Genomic DNA, 12026 nt, shown 5'->3' with positions numbered 1-12026 from the left:
CGACGTGCACGTTGGCAAGCTGGCTCTTTGTGTTCTTCTTGTAAAGAAGGAGCAGATCCAGTTGAGGCATGTACGCCAATTCACCAAAATGTCAGGGTTAGCAGAGTTGACATCACACGCCATTTAACCTTTACTTTCACTCACACATACATGCTTACACATGCACACACATTTACACATACGCACACTCGCTCTCACTTAAACACACCCTCAAGCATGTGCACAGCATACATTTAAATTATTTTTTTACTCACCTCAGCAGCCAAGGAGGATCATAGTCTAGAAAACCGTAATTCATACTTTATTACACTACCAGTGAATAATACAATATTATTCACTAGTAATGTAATAAAACCGTGACAGAAAACAAGGAAAGTGGAGTTGCCCTTTTGTTCCTTACACTGATTTTTCCCCCTCTGGGCCTTGCATCAACAGAAAAGAACAGGAATGCACCGTAGTCATGAGACACGGCACATTTCTATCTTTTTCTCCTGCGCTCGTGCACAGTGGGCTACCATGTACCAACACAGTTGCCATGGTGCAAGGGTGTCTGCATTGTAGGGGTGATTGCTTTTGTGCAGGAAGGGACACAGGTGTTTTTCTCTTTCTATGTGTGCTGCAGAATGCAGCATACATAGTAAGAGGAAACAACGAGGAGAAATAAGCACATTTCTCCTCGTTGTGCCCCCCCAACCCAACCCCTGACAGGCGTTAGAATATGATGCATTCCCATAAATCTGGGAATGCTTCAGATTCCATGGATGTTGCATGGTAACACTCACAGCAACACCCATGGAACGCTACTTTCATGCAGCGTTCTGTGTGAAAGGGACACATATCTAACAAGCCATTAAAAATGCCATGCAAAGTGGCTTTGTGTGGTCTTTTAAATACGTTGCAGTACATTGTGCCACTGGATCGTCAAAAAAGTGACACTCCGGCAGCACACAAATGCTGCTAGGGGCCTCGTAAATTAAGTCATCAGAAACCATGGGTCATGAAGGGTCAAATGGCATGGGAAAGGCCTGCCTGCACTGGACCATTGGAGGCCCACTGATGGTGAAGGACAACCTTCTACCCTAGGGTCAGAGGAGGCGAGGAAGAGCCTGCCTGCATTGGACTATGGGAGGCCCACTGATGGTGAAGGACAACCTTCTACCCTAGGGTCAGAGGGGATGAGGAAGAGCCTGCCTGCAGTGGACAATGGGAGGCCCACTGGTGGTCAAGGACAACCTTCTACCCTAGGGTCAGAGGAGGTGAGGAAGAGCCTGCCTGCACTGGACCATGGGAGGCCCACTGATGGTGAAGGACAACCTTCTACCTTAGGGTCAGAGAAGGTGAGGAAGAGCCTGCCTGCACTGGACCATGGGAGGCCCACTGATGGTGAAGGACAACATTCCACCCTAGGATCAGGGGATGAGGAAGAGCCTGCCTGCACTGGACCATGGGAGGCCCACTGATGGTGAAGGACAACCTTCTACCCTGGGGTCAGAGGAGGTGAGGAAGAGCCTGCCTCCACTGGACCATGGGAGGCCCACTGATGGTGAAGGACAACCTTCTACCCTAGGGTCAGAGGAGGTGAGGAAGACGCTGCCTGCACTGGACCATGGGAAGCCCACTGATGGTGAAGGACAACCTTCTACCCTAGGGTCATAGGAGGTGAGGAAGACGCTGCCTGCACTGGACCATGGGAGGCCAACTGATGGTGAAGGACAACCTTCTACCCTAGGGTCAGAGGAGGTGAGGAAGAGCCTGCCTGCACTGTACGCCAGCACTGGACCATGAGAGGCCCACTGATGGTAAAGGACAACCTTCTCTCCTAGGGTCAGAGGAGGTGAGGAAGAGCCTGCCTACAGTGGACCATGGGAGGCCCACTGATGGTGAAGGACAACCTTCTAGCCTGGGGTCAGAGGGCACAGGGAAGAGTCTGCCTGCACTTGACCATGGGAGGCCCACTAATGGTGAAGGACAACCTTCTAGCCTGGGGTCAGAGGGCACGGGGAAGAGCCTGCCTGCACTGGACCATGGGAGGCCCACTGATCGGGAAGGACAACCTTCTACCCTAGGGTCAGAGGAGGTGAGGAAGAGCCTGCCTGTAGTGGACCATAGGAGGCCCACTGATGGTGAAGGACAACTTTCTACCCTAGGGTCAGAGGAGGTGAGGAAGACGCTGCCTGCACTGGAACCATGGGAGGCTTACTGATGGTGAAGGACAACCTTCTACCCTAGGGTCAGAGGAGGTGAGGAAGATGCTACCTGCACTGGACCATGAGAGGCCCACTGATAGTAAAGGACAACCTTATATCCTAGGGTCAGACGCTGCCTGCACTGGACCATGGGAGGCCCATTGATGGTGAAGGAGAATCTTCTACCCTGGGGTCAGAGGGAGTGAGGTAGAACCTGTCTGCACTGGATCATGGGAGGCCCTCTGATGGTGAAGGACAACCTTCTACCCTAGGGTCAGAGGAGGTGAGGAAGAGCCTGCCTGCACTGGACGCCAGCACTGGACCATGGGAGGCCCACTGATGGTGAAGGACAACCTTCTAGCCTGGGGTCAAAGGGCAAGGGGAAGAGCCTGCCTGCACTTGACCATGGGAGGCCCACTGATGGCGAAGGACAACCTTCTACCCTAGGGTTAGAGGAGGTGAGGAAGATGCTGCCTGCACTGGACCATGGGAGGCCCACTGATGGTGAAGGACAACCTTCTACCCTAGTGTCATAGGGCGTGGGGAAGAGCCTGACTGCACTGGACCATGGGAGGCCCACTGATGGTGAAGGACAACCTTCTAGCCTGGGGTCAGAGGGCATGGGGAAGAGCCTGCCTGCACTTGACCATGGGAGGCCCACTGATGGCGAAGGACAACCTTCTACCCTAGGGTCAGAGGAGGTGAGGAAGATGCTACCTGCACTGGACCATGGGAGGCTTACTGATGGTGAAGGACAACCTTCTACCCTAGGGTCAGAGGAGGTGAGGAAGATGCTACCTGCACTGGACCATGAGAGGCCCACTGATGGTAAAGGACAACCTTCTATCCTAGGGTCAGAGGAGGAGGGGAAGAGCCTGCCTGCAGTGGACCATGAGAGGCCCACTGATGGTGAAGGAAACCCTTCTACCCAAGGGCCAGAGAGCGTGGGGAAGAGTCTGCCTGCATTGGACCATGGGAGTTCCACTGATGGGGAAGGAGAAGCTGTAAATCTGGAAAGCAAACGGTTTCTATAGGGATAGAAGAAGAATAAGCTGCTGCCACGAGACATGTGATAGCCTATGGTGGGAGAATGTCCTCTCGGCAGAAGGAAGAGTTTCAGAGCAAACAAGTGATGGGTGGAATCAGTTCTTTGATTGTCAGTGGCTGAGATGAATTCAAGCATCCCACACATAACTTTGTTTGTCTCAGTTTGATGCCCTAAGTGTAATGGGTCCAGACGTGGTCCCCCTCGTTCACTGTGCCTGGGACTCAAACCGCTTGTCATTGATAAGGTCCAATGAGGCTGGAACTGGTCTGGGGTTGCTGATGCTCCTCTTTGGAGAGGATGTGGCCTGGTAGTTCCGGCTGGACTGTTGAGTGAAGGTTAGTGACTGGGAAACTGTGAGTTTGCGTAAGTGTGCTTGTGTTTGAGTACATTTATGTGTGAGGATGCCCAAGATAATTTTTAAAAAAACAATGAGGTGAACATGAGGCAAATATTACGACCCACCACTTTCAGGGATCACTAGCCACACTGTTGTAAGATGTAATTTTTTTCTAACATACAAAAAAAACTATTAAATGAGCTGTACAGATATTTAAAAATGTTGCAGTCGGAAAAGCACACATTAATAGCTTTTTCATAATTCTGATGTGTGATGGAAACAAGATTTTAATATAATCTTTCCAATTCAAGACTCTTAACATAGTGATTCCCAAATGACAAATATTAGCGGAAACCTGATTTTCACACAGTTACAGGTTGTGTACTATATTTAGTTTTATCAGTCACACGGTATGTCTGTACAAATTTAGTAGTCAAATGTGCTGTCTATAAATGACAGTGTGATACCACAGCATGCTTTAGTAATATATTTTTGACAGTGTGCTCTGAAATGCAACACTAAATACATACCACACCCTTACAACTCTCTTGCTGATTGGGCGTGGCTCATTTGCTTCACGTGTTCTTTGTGTGATGCTTGGATGTTTCAGAATCCCTCTGAGTTCAGTGATGTGGCATGGATGCCAGCTCCCTGGTCTGACAATTGTTCCAGCATCTCTGTCTTCCGACCCCAGCCCTTGTGGGTGTGGACTGCCCCAGCCAATGAACACCGGGGCTTCTAGCCACACCCTAGACTATGTATTCAGCCACGCCCCCTGACCATGAAAACCAAAGTCCTCTCTCCATAGCAATTATGCTCCACTAAACTTTTCTGAGGCCTATGCCTAATTAAAGGTATGAATGAAGGAGGGGATTTATGGAACGCACGGCTACTCAGACAGTGTTTTTCAAGTATTTCAAGTGAGCCTTGTGTTAGGGACTAGATTAGTGAGGCAGTGGGCCTCGGGGCAAGCCCTGCATGGCTGGGGGGTTCCTACTCCCTCATAGGAGGAAAGGTACCTTCCAGAACTCTTTTGTCTGACTCTTGCTCTCTCCCATGGTTGGTGCTACCTGGCCTGCTAACACCTGTGGGCGGGGAGGGAAATCACTGGCTCCTTGGCATAGATCATGGGCCATACAACAAATGTGCCCTTCACACCAGAGCCTCCAACCTCATATCCACACACACATGCACACACCAGCTTAGCTCCAGGATACTCTGGCGGGTTAAAGTACACTCTACAAATACACATAACAACAGGTAAACCTTATATAAATATTGATAGCGTACATGTGGTACTGCGTGGCCTTCTTGTGCCCATCTCTCTTGTAGGCCACAATCTGTCCTGGTGGACGAGGCCCATGGGATGCACTGCAGCAGAGCCAGGGATCGAGTCACAAGTTACGCATGGTTCAGTGCTTAATTTGAGCCGGTGGTTTCGTGTGTTCGGCACCAGCACAAAATTGTCAACACCTGGGCTTGTACCAGTCTGCCACATGGTGGCGCTGTTTCTCTAATTTAGAGATGAGCACAGCAACTGTTGTTTACTAATTCATTATACAATAAAAATGCCTGTTGGCTGTCGCCCCAGCCTTTCTTATACCTTTGGTGGCCTGGAATAGGCTGAATTGTCACACTTGCGGGATGATTAGTAATTGTGTTGGTACTGCCATTGGCTGTGCTCGGAGGGGCAATGCGTGGTGCAAGCTGCAGTGGCTTCCTGATGCGGGCCCTGTCCCTTTGCAAATAAGCAGCGGCATGGTTCCATGTTACATCACTGGGCCCCCGGGGAGGCGGGTGTGAGCAGCCACCACCCTGGCATCGCTGCAGCCGTGTGTGAGACCCATGATCCCAGACAGACAGAGCCTCACCTCCCTCCTCCGGCAGTGATGGAGAAGGCTGGACAGAGCCCTGCCTCCCTTGAAAGGACCTGCATGTGTCTGTGAGGATAGGTGCAGCCGGTCGAGGCCGCGGAGATGCAAAGTTGAGGGGCAGTTCTTCTCCCTGCAAGCAGGTCAAGCCAAACCCATTAGGGGCTCTCAGTACACAGCCCTAAGTTTGTAATAATGTCAATATTTTAGCATGAAGTAATAGCCTACTTGTGTAGGCGACCTTCCTTCCTGATTCTGGCGCTGGGAAATAGAAGGTCAACCATATTATAGTCATCCTGCAAAGAAAAGGCAGAATGGACCCACCGGAGTCCAAGGGGCTGAAATAATGCCAGCGGCGAGCTGGGATTTAGGTGAATTATGTGTGTCTGGTAAGAGTGATGTAGTGAGCCAACCACCATGCTATCTTGCTTTTATTACCCAATTCCTTGAGCATCAACCTCCTTGCTCCCCCCTTTTTGTCCTGCTCTGGCCATGAAACCCAACCATCAGTGGTGCTCCCACATCTGTGTGGTGGGGACTGAACCTGCCTTCCTGCTGAATGAAGGATGCTCATGCCAGGACCTCCTCCAGGTCGATCCACTTCCTGTGATGTGTCCCATCTGCCCTCAGAGCCCAGCCCGGCTCATGGCCTAGTTCCAGCTGCTTGCCCGCCTTCCATCTCCTCCCATTTGAGCATCTTCGGCTTCCGTCAGACATGACATGAAACACATTTCACCAGGTAATTTTGCCCCGGCCTCGTATACTCACAGTTTCCTTAATGTCTCTTTCTCACTGTTCCATCCTCGAATCCAGAATTGTTGCTGCTCCATCAGAGGGTCTCCACCACTTCTTTAGGTACAGTACTGGGGTGGCTCGGTAGATACTGATGGGCCACAAAGGAGATATTCAGGTATCTCCCCCTCCCCGCCTCATTCCATCGGTGCAGCTGCTTAAAGCTAGTTGTCTAAACCTAAATGGCAGAAAGAGGGGCCGGATGAGCCCATAAGACACCCCCAGAAAAGGATTAATGATCAGAAGGCGTGCCTTTATATGATTTGGTGTTATAAGAGATAAAGTACCCCCTGCCGTACATTATAAGGAAATTGCAAGCCACCAAGGATTTATCTCTCTCTCTCTCTGTCAGTCAGTCAGTCTCTCTCTGTCAGTCTCTCTCTCTATCTCTCTCTCTCAGTCTGTCTCTCTCTCCCTCAGTCAGTCAGTCTCTCTCTCCCTCAGTCAGTCAGTCTCTCTCTCTCTCTCTCTCTCTCTCTCTCTCTCTCTCTCTCTCTCTCTCTCTCTCTCAGTCAGCCAGTCTCTCTCTCTCTCAGTCAGTCTCTCTCTGTCAATCAGTCTCTCTCTGTCAGTCAGTCTCTCTCCCTCTCATTCAGTCTCTCTCTCTCAGTCAGTCAGTCTCTGTATCTGTTAGTCTCTCTTTCTGTCTGTCAGTCAGTCAGCCTCTCTCTGTCAGTCAGTCAGACAGTCTCTCAGTCAGTCTCTCTCTCAGTCAGTCTCAGTTAGTCTCTCTAAGTCAGTCAGTCTCTCTCTCTAAGTCAGCCAGTCTCTCTCTGTCAGTCTCTCTCTTTCTGTCAGTCTCTCTCTCCCTCAGTCAGCCTCTCTCTCTCTTTCTCTCTCTCTCTCTCACTGTCAGTCTCTCTCTCTGTCAGTCTCTCTCTCAGTGAGTCAGTCTCTCTCTCAGTCAGTCAGTCTCTGTCAGTCTCTCTCTCTCTCTCTCTGTCAGTCAGTCTCTCTCTCTCTCTCAGTCAGTCTCTCTCTCTCAGTCTCTCTGTCAGTCAGTCTCTCTCTGTCAGTCAGTCTCTCTGTCAGTCTTTCTCTTAGTCAGTCTCTCTCTCTGTCAGTCAGCCTCTCTCTCTCCCTGTCAGTCAGTCTCTCTCTCTCAATCAGTCTCTCTTTCTCTCTCTTAGTCAGTCAGTCTCTTCTCTGTTAGTCTCTCTCTAAGTCCACTCTCTCTCTCTCTCCACTGTCTTTCTCTCTCTCCGATCTCTCTCTCCACCCTCTCTCTCGCTCTCCACTCTCTCTCTCCACTTTCTCTCTCCACTCTCTCTCCTCTCTCTCTCCACTCTCCTCTCTCTCTCCACTCTCTCTCTCTCTCCTCTCTCTCGCTCTCTCTCTCTCTCTCCAATTTCACTGTCTCTCTGGGTGGCCACAGGTACATTACCTGCAAGGTCCGCAGCCGCCAAGGAAGGCCTGCGGGGCCGCTGGCGGCCCGCGGGCCGTACTATGAGTACCACGGCTCTATCCGAATGATTCCAATGTCTTTACTTTTCAGGTACAGCACAGGGTGTTTTATTCTTTATAAATTGTGGTCACACCATCACCCTTCCCTCAAAAAGATTAAACCCTTCGTGGCTTACTCCTTCATATGAAGTAGATAATATGTTTGCAGATAAGTAGAATAAATGTGCAACACACCAATCTACAGCTGGTACTTTGTAATAATAAAAGAAGCAATTTAATGGATGTGGCTTTGTGGTAACATTCAGAAGAGATTCCTGCTTTTGTGTGCTGATTTCTAGGAGACCAAAAATGAAACGTCATGCCATAAATGTCTCCTCTCTGCTAATGACTGCTCATTTTCAGGGAAAAATAGTTCAGGGGAGTTGAAAAGCGAATTATGCTGTGATTGTTTAAACTATGGTTGTATTTCTGCTCCATGGCCCGTCTATCCCACTGTCTTCTGGCTCTGACAGCAGGCATTGTAATCTCACAACTCAACTGTAATAACTTATTACATCAGAGTGATGTCACAACTATATTGTTATAAGAACACAAGAGACACTTTTTGCACATATATCTCAGACTTCCATGAATGGTCTGCATTTTTGTCATTCTAGTGATCTTGAATAGCCCGGATCATCTCAAGATTGTCTTTACTATTGCATTCATTAAAAAGCTAATTCGCCGAGGTCAGAGGGGTGGAATATCCGGCAAACTGGATAAGTATGCGTACACAAAAGACCAAGCTGAATCATCGCGACTAACGGAGACCCAAGCAGAGACTACTGCACCTCAGGGCCCAGACTCAGTCACGTTGTTGGACGTCATGGCCGCCCAACAGCACGTCCAGTCTTCCATCGGCACGATCTCCACGGATATATCCCTGATACGGGCAGATTTTTCAAAACTGTCCCAGAGAATAACTGAAGTGGAATCTACGACAATGACACTGTCCACAGAAACAACTGAATTACAACGTCAAGTAAAGAGACTGGAGGAAGACAACAAGCTAATATTGGCCAAGTTGGACAACCAAGAAGGGCACTCTAGGCGCAATAACATCCGCATCATTGGCGTACCGGAGAATGTGGGGGGGCCTGCTCTGGACTTATATGTGGAGGACCTCATCAAGAACCACTTGAAACCACGTGGGTTGTCGCACTTCTTCTCCGTAGAAAGAGCCCATCGTGTACCGGGCGGAAGGCCGAGACCGGGTACCCCCCCCAGACCGATACTGGCACGATTCTTTAACTTCCGGGATCGAGATGCCATTGTGCAGGCAGCAAGAGTAGCCCCGCCAATCCGTCTGGAAAACTATACAATCACGCTCTACCCCGACTATACAGCGGCAGTGTCTAAACAGAGACGCGGGTTTCTAGAAGTCAAAAAAGAGTCGAAGTGAAAGGAAAGACCTGGTTCTTTGCCACACCTGGGGAAGCTAGGGATTGGCCTGGAAGGATGGCGCCCGGCAACGAAATCAGGCAAACCGAGAACACAGCAACAGCATCGGCAGCACGAGACGAACAGGCTACGATCACCTGGACGCAGTGACAATGGGGACTGATCAACCATGCACCACTGCTTTATGAACGTGTAAACTTTGTGAGATATGCTTTGGGACTCTCCCTGGTCACGGGCTGGCCAAAGGAATGAAGTGCCTTATGGATTTTAACAAAATTGATGGAGGCCTCCAGCTTACTTAAGAAGTGGGTGCTGGAAATGGGGTTGGTCGCCGATATAGCAACACTACATCTGGTGGGCCTCCGAGGACTACGGTTGAACTCTCATCCCTCACGCAAGTAACTGTTATGGGGACGAAGCACTCTGCTCAGTTGGGGAGGCGGGCAGTTTGGGGTCCATCGGGCAGGGAGGGAAGTTGGGAGGGGGTGGGGGGCAGGGAGTTGGAGGTGCCATAGTTGGTTGTGTATTCAATTCACTGTTCATATACAGTCACATGCATGTTCGTTAATGGATAGCAGGTACATGAAAGAGTCACAAGCAATCTGGAGGGTGGGGGGTGTGATACTGGATCTAGTGTTGGGAGCACATACTCAGATGGGCTTGCAGGTTGTTGATAAAGATGACAGAATGATCCCAATATGTGGTAGTTTACTAGTTCTACATACCGATGATGGGGGATAGAAGGGAGAAAACGCTCTCAGTGCTGACCTGGAATGTGAATGGGTTGGGGAACAAAATCAAACGGGGCATAGTCCTACAATATTTGAAACGCCATGGTCTGGATGTAGTGTTATTACAGGAGACACACTTGGTGGGGAGTAAGAGCAAAGCCCTATCGAGGTGGGGATACAAACTCCTGGTGCATGCAGATTACACCTCCGGGTCCAGGGGGACGTGTATCCTCGCAAAGAAAAACCTCGCTTTAATAGTGAAACGCGGGTGGGCGGATCCGAGGGGTAGATTTGCAGTCTTGGAAGAGCAATGGGAGGGACAGCCACTAAACATTATTTTGGTGTACTTGCCGCCGGCATTGGGTAAGGAAGCTCTAGCGGACCTGGGAAAGATACTGGTTGACCTTCCTGTGGGCCCCCTAATACAGGGTGGGGATTACAACATGACTATGAATGACCTAACAGACAGATACCCACGTAGGGAAGGGGCTAGACCAAATGTGTTAATGGACAAATTCGCGTCAGCAATGGGACTGACGGACGTGGGACGAACCATTCAACCTGACGGAGTCCAATACACCTATTTCTCCAATGCCCACAAAAGTTCTTCCTGGATTGACTATTTTTTGACTTACACTACCCATGTCGGCAAGTTCTGCAATCCTCAGGCCCTTCTGAGGGGCATTTCGGACCACTCCCCGGTTAGTATTGACTTTACACATGGGGAACAACAGCCCCGGACCACGCTCACCATTAATCCATGGATTTTGAAGATCCCTGACATTAAAAAAGAAATGCACACACAGACGGTAAACTACTTTAAAGAAAATGTAGGTTCGGTGGATTCCCCGGTAACCTTATGGGAAGCATTCAAGGTGGTCCTGAAAGGGCAGGCCTGTGCACTACAGGCTGGATACTCTCAAAATAAATACCAACAGATAGTGCAATTAGAAAGTGACCTCCAGCAACTGCAACTGTAGAGCGTCACCACACCAGCAGATGGGGTCTTCCACCGCCTCGCCCTTAAACGGGAGGAATACAACATAAAAACCAGGGAACAGGCAATGGCTAAGCTACTTCGGACCAGCCAAAGGGTATATGAGTTGGGGGATAGGGCGGGCAAGACACTAGCGACTCTAGAGAAAAGAGACCAAAGGGATAGGTGGGTGTGTAATCTTATTTTGAAAGATGGCACACCCGTTGTGCACCCTCATGATATAGCGGAAGCCTTTGCAGACCATCTGGAGCAAATGTACTCCTCCTCCACTATATATACGGCAGTAGATTCTCGTCAGATCCTCTTGGATAGTGACATACCTTCGCTCTCTGAGACGGACAGGAACACCCTTGAGGAAGACTTGTCGGATGAGGAGATCTAAAAGGCCATCGGTTGTATTCAATCCGGAAAGGCCATGGGACCCAATCGGGTGCCCATTGAGTTTCTGCATCTGGTGACCTCTCAGGTGGCACCGCATTTACGATCCATGTTTGAGGAAAGCTTTGAGCAAGGAGTTCTGCCAGAAGATCAGAGATTAGCATCCATAGTAGTACTCCGCAAACCAGGGAAACCTGCCGAGGCCTGTAGCTCCTATAGACCAATTTCTTTAGTAAAAAGTTCTCGCCTTGCGCTTGGTCAGGGTCATTTCCTCCTTGGTCCATCCAGATCAATCAGGCTTCATGCCGGGGAGGAATACGGCACTTAACATCTGACGCCTCCATAATGATCTGGCCAGGCAAGAATACATAGAGGAGGATGCCGTGGTGTTGTCCTTGGACGCCACTATGGCATTTGATTCAATTGAGTGGTCATACCTGTTTGAAGTCCTGATCAGGATGGGCTTTGGACGGAAATTTAGGGGGTGGGTGCGACTGCTCTATACCAACATAAAGGGCCAGGTGCGAGTTAACAACTGTACATCACGAACCTTTACACTCAGACGGGGCACCCGGCAGGGATGCCCCCTATCACTGTTGATATTTGCCCTTATGCTGGAACCACTGGCCGCATGGGTGCGAAGAGACATGATAAGGGGCCTAAAATGGACAGAGGATCACGGTGACCGTATATCGCTATATGCGGATGATATTCTGCTATACCTTGCTTCTCCCTATAGGTCTCTACATGGGGTGTTAAATATCTTTACAAATTTCGGAAAATATTCCGGATACGCCATAAATTAGAGTAAATCAGTGCTGTATGTACTACGGGGGCCTAAC

This window comes from Triturus cristatus, chromosome 8 (genome assembly GCF_964204655.1).
Source record: "Triturus cristatus chromosome 8, aTriCri1.1, whole genome shotgun sequence".
In the NCBI taxonomy this organism is placed as follows: Eukaryota; Metazoa; Chordata; class Amphibia; order Caudata; family Salamandridae; genus Triturus; species Triturus cristatus.
Note: the sequence above shows the minus strand (reverse complement) of the source record.